The sequence below is a fragment of the Mobula hypostoma genome, chromosome 3, assembly GCF_963921235.1.
Source record: "Mobula hypostoma chromosome 3, sMobHyp1.1, whole genome shotgun sequence".
NCBI lineage: Eukaryota > Metazoa > Chordata > Chondrichthyes > Myliobatiformes > Myliobatidae > Mobula > Mobula hypostoma.
In genome coordinates this window covers 158,818,990-158,830,132 of record NC_086099.1, presented here as the reverse complement: position 1 = coordinate 158,830,132, position 11,143 = coordinate 158,818,990, and positions in this window count along the sequence as shown.

The window sequence follows — 11,143 nt, the reverse complement described above, 5'->3', positions numbered from 1 at the left end:
ACAGGAACCTGATTAAAGTTGGTTATTTGCAGATGATGGATGCAGGCTGGTCACAGTCGAACGTTAATCTAGACTTCCAACCACCTGAAACAGACGAAATAACTCTGCATCGACGAATTGCATTATCCTTTTAATAATTGAAACTGTCATTTTAAAGCGTAGTTTGAGTCACACACACATACACACACACACACACCGCCGTTAAAAAGCTGGAAAACCAGTTGAATCTAACCCGTTGACTCAGATTTCGTACACCTTTAATTGCACGTTCGACTCGCTTGCTTTTATCTGTTCGAACGGAGATAGCGAGATCGGATTTTTTTTTGAACCAGCGGGGTCGCTGCGAACTGTCGATACAGTACTTCTGCCCGTTCTTTTTAAAGAATGGTCCGAATAAGAGACTATGCAATTTCTCAAGTTTAGTATTGCGATTTATGAGAAACTTTGCAGGGTTTCTTGATGCAGGCAGCAATAGAAGCATACAATTCACTTCTACTATTTTCGCATAAGTTTTATTAATATACAGGATTGGTCAATTGCCATGTTCTGAGAGTTTTGTTTTGCAAATCTCTTTTGCCTCAACTTTTTTTTTGCCGAAAAGTGCGAATCGATTGAAAGGGCTAAATCGTTTGCGAAAGCTGCTTGCAGGCTTGGGGGAGGGTTGAATCTGCCCGCTCGCGTGTGCTCCAAGTCGAGCAGGACAGCCAAGGAGAGGCGAGTTGGATTGTTTAAAGCGTGTCTTAGCAACCGTGCACACCCTAGCCAAACTCGTGAATGCAAGGAGAAGAACACAAAGACATTGGCAGACATTGCTGCACGCTGCCGCCCTGCCTTGACACAACTCCCTGCCACTCGAATAGTACCTCTGGCCCAATCCTGCAAACACAAAGCAAACCGTAGTGTGACAATTGTATGCAAGCAAGGGCGAAAAGCGCGACCGAATACAATGGAAATGCCGCACAATTAATGGACAATTTCGTATTCCAGTTTTCCCGAGGCTATATTTTTAATACTTCACCCAAATCATAGCGTTTAAATGAAGCTCCTGATTATGACTTTTTGTTTTAAAAAAAGGCTATTTAATTACATGTAAATTAAGAAGGCTCTATACAAATGAAAGTATGCAAGGAGCATTTAGAACATGGCAGGTCGGTGTAAATGGAGGGATCAGTGCTGGGCCATTCGTAGTTGATTTCAGGGCTGGCCTAGAGTGGGATTGGTGCAAGGAGACCAAGCCAATGTCAGGGCTGTTGCCAGCACATTCATAAGTATTTTTCCTTAGAGCCAAAGAATCTTAAAAAATATTTTGAGGATCAGCTGGAAAGACAGACTCACTAACACCAGTGTAAAGGTTGGAGCCAACATGAATGGCATCTTCACCATGATAAAGCAACACCAACTGTGATGGACAGGCCATGTCATCCGGATGCTTCAGTCGAGTCTCCCCAAAGAGATCCTTCACTGCCAGATTGAAGGAAGGTCAGCAAACCCCTAGTTGGGGAAAAAAAAATTCAAAGATAACATCAAGTTAAGTCTGAAAAAAAAATCAACATTACATCTAAAAACAGGGACGACCTTGCACTCAATTGATACTGTATACCTGAAGGAAATCTGTTCAAGAGGGAGCTGCGCTACATGGGGTCGTCTTCTGCCGTGCCACAGAGAACAAGCAGCAGCTGTGAAAGGGGAGAATGACCCAGACACTAACCACAGGCACCACTTACTCGTGCCCACACTGTGTCAGGATTATGTGGATCCCTAGATGGCCTTCACAGCCACCCAATAGACAACCCCTTAGGAGAACATCATACACGACTCAAGAGATTGCACTGAGCCAGTGATGGGCTTTAACTATAGTTCACCTTCACCCCCCCCCCCCCCAATATTGTTCACATCCAATTGCCAGCTATTAGCTTGGAGTGTTTAGCCCACGTGAAGTCTGCTCTTCATTGATCTTCCTGCTGGCATCTCTCTTCTTTTAAAAGGTAACAAGTCTTTGATGGTAACATGACTTTTTCCAAGGAAAAAATAACGTCAGCTGCTGAAATCTAGAAGAAAGGACAATGGATGCTGGTGGTTTATTCTGTTACAACAGTCATTAATGAGTTGAGACCTTGTGCTCATAATTTAACAATGGTAAAATAAATATATTCAATTGTAGGTCCCAATCATTTGGCTAAAGTCAACAGGTTTTTCTGGGCTTTATGTATACAAACACTGATTAGCAGGGTGCTAGCCAGGGGTAGTAACTTCAAGCTGTAATTTTGTCTTCTTCCTTCCACTGATGCTTCCTCACCTACTGAATATTTCCAGAATATACATGTGTTTACTGCTGTTTTTCACTCCCTGACATGGCTATAAATTCATATTTGGTTTCTCTTTGTACTGATATTGGTAATGCTTTATATTTTCACATGTACTGACATTCAGTGGGAAAACCTGTCTTGCAAACTGTTCACACAGATAAAGTTATAATGCATGATTCTAGGATTTATTGTTACCAGTGTTAGGAGAATTATGTTCCAAATTTCTCTCAATTTATCATTAGGAACTTTGGCTATAAATCATATTCCATTTTTAATTGGATAGGATACAATTTTTTTAAATGTTTTGGGGACTTGGCTCAATTAATCCATTTATTTTTCCACAAAAATCTGTAGACCTTGTCCATTGACAATACCCTTTCCCTCAATCCTTTAACTGTCTCAAATCATCTAATCATAAGGGTCATTTTAATTAAACATTACATGAGCCAAGCCAATCAATGAAGCTTTTAAAATGTTTTCAATGCTCAACAAACTAGGTGGGAAAGGAGGGTGTTTCCCTGTCTGGAGCATATAGATCCAAAGGATACAGACTCAGACCAGTTAGGAAAGAAAGTAGAAGACATTTCTTCATACTAATGTTAATGAACTTTGGAATTCTCAGTTCTTAAGGAATGTTGAGAATCAACCATTGAGTTATTTCAATGAATAGAATTTTGGATATCAAAAGAAACATTAATAAAGGAAATATATGGGAAAATATTGGCATAGTAGAAGAATAGCCATAACTTTGATGAATACCAGATCAGGCTTGAAGGCCTGCTTTCCTACTCTTGCTCCTAGATCCCATATTCATAAGCCAAACAAGGAGAAGTTGAGGTTTACTCAAAGGGTCAACTTTAAGGAAAATATTAAATGAAGAGAGGGACATGCAAAGATAGAAGAATTCAGTGAAAGATGTGTCACACATACCAAAATACAGTCTTGCATACTGTGAAAGATCTGCAGGCTTCCGTTGGTAGCTTAAACATTAGTGATAAAAATGGTGAAACTGGGAAAGAACCTGGAATCATAGGAACAGGGTAAAATATTTAGTCCCAAGCCTGATCCATTATTGACTGTAATCATGCCTGATCAGCAAGAAAATTCCTTACATCCACCATTATTGTATGTCCTCTAAAACATACAATAAATAAGTAAGTATCAATAACATGTTTTAGCAACTGAAAGGCTGGAGGAGATTACAAATATCAGGAGAATTGTGTTCAGAAGTAATTTATGGAGGAGGACAAGAATTTTGCATTTTTTTCTCAGAGCTAGTATTAGTCAATGAGAATGGTCACACAATAAAATGCAGGCTGTACCTTCCACACTACCTGCTGAATGCAATTATTCCGTGAGACTATTTGCAGAAATGCTGTGGCACCCTCTCAATGTTAGCCAATGCTGTTAAAACAGACTATAACTGGTCACCTTCTGATTACTTGTGCCACATTTCTTTCATTACAGATGTGACCGTAATTCAAAACTATTTAACTGACTGAGATTTATTCAAAATATCAGAAGTTATAAATACAAATCTTCTATTGTTACATCTCATTCACCATACATATTTCCCACATGTCCATTTTTGTTTGTTCATTCTCACCTCGGAATCAGGTAATTAACCGTTGATTAAATGTTCACTGCAATTAATGGAGTTGGTTCTTCTCTCATATCTCAGCAATCATCTGCAAGCATTGTAACGATACCCAGCTTCATTCTCATCCAGCGCTCTTGACTCCATACTATTTGTTGTATTTTCTAATTATCAAAATCGGACTGTGGATAAGGTGGTGAAACTTTTTTTCTGGAAAAATAAAATGCCCCTGTCACTCACCAAACAAAAACCTTGCCAGAAATATATATTTAAATTCATGTCTCCATGATCAGATTGAATTTAGCTGTACTGTTTTTTCTGATAATCATGGTGTCAGTGGCAATGTGGCTGAGGGCAAACTCCATTTTAAAAATACTGTCTGCTACTATCCCTTTGATCCAAAATTTTGATTTTCAGACCTCCCAAACTCGATAATCTCTGACATTCCTATAAATTCCAAGTGATGCAGATTAAAATTCATCAAAATTATTATCTATCTAACCTTATCCTTGTTGAGAGAGAAGAGATCCTCATACTTACTGTTTTCAGAATTATTGCCAACATTATGCCAGGCAATGAACTGAAGGTAAGCCATGTGGTCTGACACACAACAGGAAGTTTACTGTACAGCAAACAAAGGCAATTTGTTTAATATTATTCTATTTAGGTATGAAAGTAGATAGACTACAGCAACCTCTTAACAATAAAAGCAGGGTAATTTGTTCAGTAAAGTTCAATGGGTGAAGGGTTATTTAAATGAAGTGCATAAAATCAGTCATTGTCTTTTACAATAATATGGTTATTAAAGTGACAGACGGGGAATTCCCCCCAAAAAATCTTGGCTGTGGTTGACAAAAGCGTCATAACCAAACGCAGCCTTTCAGAATACTTCCCAGACTTCACAATGTCCTCACAGGATCGTATAACCCCTGCCGCTTTTCCAGCGCTATGTGCCAGCTTGCACGTCCGCTCTTCGCACAGACCCCCATCCTCCCACCTCCGGCACTCCAGGAGGCTGACCCTTGCAGGCTCATATCCCGGTAATCTGGAAATCGTTTGTCAAATCACTCCACCTTGTAACTTTCAAATGTGCTCTCAACATCCATCTCCATCTTCAATTATTTGTTGTGTTGCCGCTTACAAAATCCAGCCACTTAATGGAACCTTTCAGATAAATACTTTAGTCCCCAAAGACGATAAAGGCACTAGGTCAAAACCCGTTAACAAAAAAATGTAACAACTGTGAATGAACTGTCCCCAAGCATCCAATAGTTTCTCTCTAAACTACTTGCTTAGCGCAGGCTAAGTTTTACATCGACCACGTGTATTTAAACATAAATGCAATCAAATAACTACCAGCTTCACAGAAGACGAAGGAACTGCTGGCGGATCTTTGCAGTTTGTCTTGTTATCTCTGTATCTAAACTATATGTTAAAGCCGTACACTGCAAACCTCGGATTTACAACTCTATGTTTGGAACTCCAAGGATTGTTGAGATGAACGGATTGCAGCGTTTGAAAAAGTTAAATTAATACCGGTTAACATAATTAAAGATTGGATTACAAATCCAATAAAGAGAGGGGATCGGGCATTGTTTCAAATAATGTTTCAGGTGTAATATATTAGTATGTATTTCGGTTCATCTCATTTGATTTATGGCTGTAGATTTATGGCTATAGACAATTCTTTCAAAATTCCCCGGTAAATCACAAGCCCATATGTTACATTTCATTTTCAGGTTATTCGGATGAACGCGTCGCTCGGTCCAAAAGAAGTCCTGCTAAGCAAATGGACGGCTCAGTTGTCTTCTCCATTTATCCCACCCCATTTACTCTGCTCCCTTCCTAAAACCACACCACTTTAACTTTCTGTCCCGGGGCACCCCTCTTACCTGATAAAACTGACTAGTCAGAACTTGCGCAGGTCTTACTGAATTACACAATTGATGTTACTATTTATTTGTCACTCTCGAAATTCTGACCTAAGTAGTATTCTTTCTTTCTCTTACAGTATGGGGAAATGGGAGGCTTAGCAAGCGAAGGTAATGTGTATATTTTAGTTAGTGAGACTGCGGTGTTTAGGGACGCCTATCTCAGACGGTCGGTTTCAGGATCTATTTCGGCCTCGATACTTCTATAGCACCAGAATCTGACCACCAGAATTGCTTTGGAGTTAATTATGCAAGGGCAAGTAGTGACAGTCACTTTTTGAAAATACTTCTTAAAAAGTTGAAACTTTTCCTTGTCTGCGTTGCGCCCCAGATGCCGCGGTCAAAGTCTGCCTCCTGTCGGTAATCTCTGGAATTAATTTTGGGCCTGTCAGCACTGTGAAGAGAAAGCTGTTTCGGCCAAGCAAGGGGCGGCACATACTTCATTAGCTGCACTTTTAAATTATTCGTGTTGAGGTTGGACAAAAATGTAAAGTAATTGGTTATGTCAAGAGTCCAAAATGTTATGTTTCAAGTACAGTGCCCACCTGGCATTTGATGTTTGTATGTCTATCATTTTTAATATTGCCTGTTGCATATCTTGGTAATCTTTAAAACATCTTATGACCAAGAGTCTGTGCAAACTATATGGTAAGAAATATTTATTTTGAAAGTTCAAAAACTTGATATAATCCTCTTTTTTTCTCCGGATCTGATGAAGGGTCTCATCCCAAAACATTGACTGTACTCTTCCATAGATGTTGCCTGGCCTGCTGGGTTCCTCCAGCATTTTGTTTATGTTGCTCTCGATTTGCAACATTTGCAGATTTTCTCCTGGTTGTGATTGGACCCAATTCTCTTTATAGATACCAGCTAATGTCAATTACCATCAACACGTTGTTGATATTTCACGTCAAAGACCTTTTGTCTGAACTATTTAGTGATAAATTAGTTTAGAAATTGCATGAATGAAAAGGATTAAAATAGCTGCATTCTGTTTCATGCTTTTGCTTGACAAAGGAATCAACCATAGCTGTCCCATTACTGCTATAATCAATGCCTTTTGAGTGAAATAACTTTTTAAATGAACACACGATAAAGCTTGGGCAGATGAGAAAGAAGTTTGGAAGGACGAAACAGTAGAGAAGCAAGCTAGGTGGATAGGTATGTGGGTGATGGCCTGATGGAACCAGGCTGGACAGGGTGATGATTCTATTCAATTATTTAGATACAGCATAGTAACACACCTTTCTGGCCCAGCGAGCCTGTGCTGCCCAATGACACCCACGTGACCAATTAACCTACTGATCCATGCATCTTTGGAATATGGAATGCAATCAGAACACCCAGATGTTACTTGCTCAGTCACGGGGAGAACATATATACTGCTTACAGACAGTGGCAGGAATCGCACCCCGGTCTCTGACACTCTAATAGCATATACTAACCGCCATACCGCCATGCTTACCTGAAAAGGTGAAGAAAGGGAGAAAGGACTAGTGGGAGTGGGAAAGGAACAGGGGTGTGAGTTACTTGAAATCAGAATATTCAGTGTTCATATCTTGGAGTTGTAGACTACCCAGGCAGAATATGAGGTGAAGCTCTCCTACTGTTGGGCCTCATCGTGGCAGTGGGCAAGGGCAGAGCCGGGCAGGTCGCACATGTGCTTTGTGCTCCACATCATGCCCACAGGTAAAACCCAAAATCTACAGTTCATGTGGAACAAGATGAGATGGTGAAACTTACTAATTGATGCGACGAGATAGTTGCATGGTTAATGACAGAAGGGTATCTAGTTGCATAGCTAATGACGAGATGTTACCCATTTCTCAGTTCATATTCGCTGTCTTGCGTGTTGAGTGTCCTCACACTTCCAGCTTTCTGCTTAAATTCCCAGGACCATCATCAGTTTGCTTCAATACCTGGAAAACCTGGATAAGCACAAACAAGAAAGGATTTCACAGTAGCAAGTGGAAATGAAGTTCGATGGACAATCAATGGTGGGTTGGGGCAGACACTCAGGCATGGATTTTACTGCACCTAGTAGCTTGTTTTATCGGCTGTGAACACAATGTTTAATAACTTGACTGGTGCACATACGCTGTTTAACATGCCAACATTTCTTTAACGTGCTTGTATATTAAAGGAGCAACCCTGCAAATGTCACAACAATGGACTGTAGATATGTATAGTGTTACCCATTGTGTTAAATTGACTGTGTCTGAAAATACAGTTCAACTGTAAGCCTGATATTATGAGTCACCTGTATCACCACTTAAACACAAACAAGGTGAAGGGTCCTGACCTGTGAACGTCCCCTGTTGCACTGAATGAGGGTGCTTCTTGTTAACTGTGACCTTGTGCCAAATTTAAAATGAAAAAAAAACTGCTCTTTACAGAGGGGGGAGTCTTTATCGGGGATGGACCGGTTCAGCTTCTGCATAGTTAGTGCGCAGGCTGTTTGTGAAAAGAAAGAATGGCTACGTTTCCAGTAATGATGATGTTTTCCTCTGAGACCGAGGTCTGCCGGCTTACTGTCTGTCGCTGCGGTTGTGTCACGGTATTCGATGACTCAGACAAAGGTCAGAAGAGGAGAAGGATGAAAAATTGGTCACGTAACCCCGGGGCAAGTGGTTTGAGTGATACGTCTTTCAGCTTCCTCTGTCGCTCCGAGGGCAGGGATTATGTTTCCCCAAACAATGTCATTGACGTGAACAGACGTTAGCGTACGCTCACTTTTCCAATACAAAGTCACGTTTACACTCGAACAAAAAAATTCCAGGGTACATCGGGTCATTAAAAAACACTTATGTATTGGAATCCCGTGCTTGACGTGGACACCCCCTTCCTCGCTCTCCGGTGGCTACTCTAATCAAACAATCGAAACTTATGATAGGACCTCACATTAAAGTGTGCTTTGTGTGTCATTGGACATTCTTGAAATGTATTTCGACTTACGGTTGAATGCCGATTTTCCTTAAAAAAAAATTGGGCTGGGGAGGGTAGCAATATTATTTTTATGCGGACACAGCGTCCTCGTTTCATTGTGTCAGTCAAAACAAATATGAGCATGGAAGTTATAATTGAATCATGGAGATCATTTTTATCGTGGTTTTGTAAGAGAATATGAAACGACTTTAACGTGTGAAAGTTGAGGTGTTAAGATTATAGGTGTAGAATTTGAGTTAAATGCTGAGTAAATGAACAAATAAAACAGCAGCATTTCTTAAATCTTCGACGATGTCATGTGCCGTGGGCAGCAGTTCTTGTACAAAAAAAACTAATGTTAAAAAATAATGTATTTTATTAAGTCATCAATATGGCTTCGAAAGGCACATAAACCCCAAGGTTTATACCTGGTTTTCCCACAGCCTGTTAAACTGCCTTTCACCTAGACAGCTTAGTAAAGGCCTCCCAGGGTGTGTTGCTAGGTGAATGGGGTTTATAGGTCTCAGACACGGATGCAAATACGATTGTTACTTTGATATGTTACTCTGGATGCCACAAATTAACTTTGCCTCTAGCGAAGTTACAGGACTGTTAAAAAGGCTCTTTGAATGAATTGTAACCTCAATCAGCCCTAAAATTAATCCTGTGGAAGAGTTTGTCTAAATTGTTTTAAGAGTCAAACGCAGTTTAATCTTCCACCTCTCTCCCACTGACGTTGCTAAATTGCCTTTTTGATCTAAACAAGACTGAATGGAATGGTTAAGTTTGAATGCTGCAGGAATGACAGCACACTTAAGATATTTTGAAAGTACCAAGCACCGAGTTAATAATTTCAAAGGAATAGCTAACTTTGCTTATTGGCCTTGAAAAATAAGATACTTTTATTTTGTGCCAATGCATGTAAAAGTTAAATCTGCAAAAACATTCAGATTCCCACTTCAATGTACAATCTGTTTAACTTTAAAATGCCCTAAGCAATAGCTTTATATTCAGAAACAGAATGTCAAAAGGTTTGTTTGATGAAAATAAATGAAAAAATGCATTTCATTTGATTTGTTAAATCCAGATTATTGCAACAAACTTAGTTTATTTAAAGAAGGACAGAAATAAAACTAGGAAGCAAACATCCAGTGCGAAATTGGTTAACATGTGGGTAAGTAAATGGACTTGCTCAAGAGAAATCATGCAGACTGATCATATTTTTGAATTAATTTTCAGGATTTGTCATAGCGGACAACTTCGTCATCTGTTGTCCATTGACAAAGTGGTGTTGAGTACCTCTGACTGAGCTGCAGTCCTCCGGGAGAAGCTGCTCCTATAATGCTGATGGATAGAGAATTCCAAGATTTAGAATCAGAAAGGATGAAGGAGCAGCAATATATTTCCAAATTACGATGTTATATGATTAGTAGAAGGAGTGGTTTATGGGTGTCATTATGTAGGCTGCTTTCTCTTCTATGGTAGAGAGCTTCTTGAGAGTTGTTGGCATTGTACTCATTCAGGCAAGTAATCCATCTAACTCCTGATTGGTGCCTTTTAGATGGGCGGAAAGGCCTTAATATTCCAGGACATAAGTCACATGCCACAGGATATTCAGCTCTTCACCCACATTTGTAGCCATGGTATTTATGTTGTTAGTCTAATAGAGATTTGGTGGATGGTGATTCCAAGGTATTGAAAGTATGAGACTCAGTGATGGTAAATTTATTGAATGTCAATGACATGTGTTTTATCTTTTCCAGCTATCAGCTCTTCCCTAAATGTTACCTAGGTCGAGCAGGCATGGTTTCCTTCATTTCCTGAGGAACTGCAAATGGAGTTGAATATCATCTAGTCATCATCAAACTCCCCTCTTTTGAACTTATAAAAGCAACTCACTGGCAAAGCCCCTGAAGATGGTATGATGTGGGACACTGGCATGATGACTTCTTAGAGTGATGTCCAGGGTTGAATGGGTTGAAGTGATGGCCTTACGATAAGCACACCATCATTCTCTGTATGAGGTATGACTCCAACCATCAGAGTGTTCTCCCTTTGATGCCCATTAACTTCATTTTTACCAGCGTACCTTGATGCCACATACAGTCAAAAATGACTTTGACATAAAAGGCAGACATCCCTCCACCTCACCATTGCAATCCCATTTTTTAGTCTACGCTTGGACGGAAGCTTTAATGAGATCTGAAGCCAAGTAGTCCTGACACAATCCAATGACCTGGTTCATTCAGGAACAGGGATTGTCCAGTTTACATAGGCAGACTGGAGTAAATAAACTTTTAATTCTATTTTTCCGCTGGTAATTAAACTAAGCCGAGCAAATTTAAACAATCTTGACAGTTAAGATAAACTTTTTAAGTGCCATG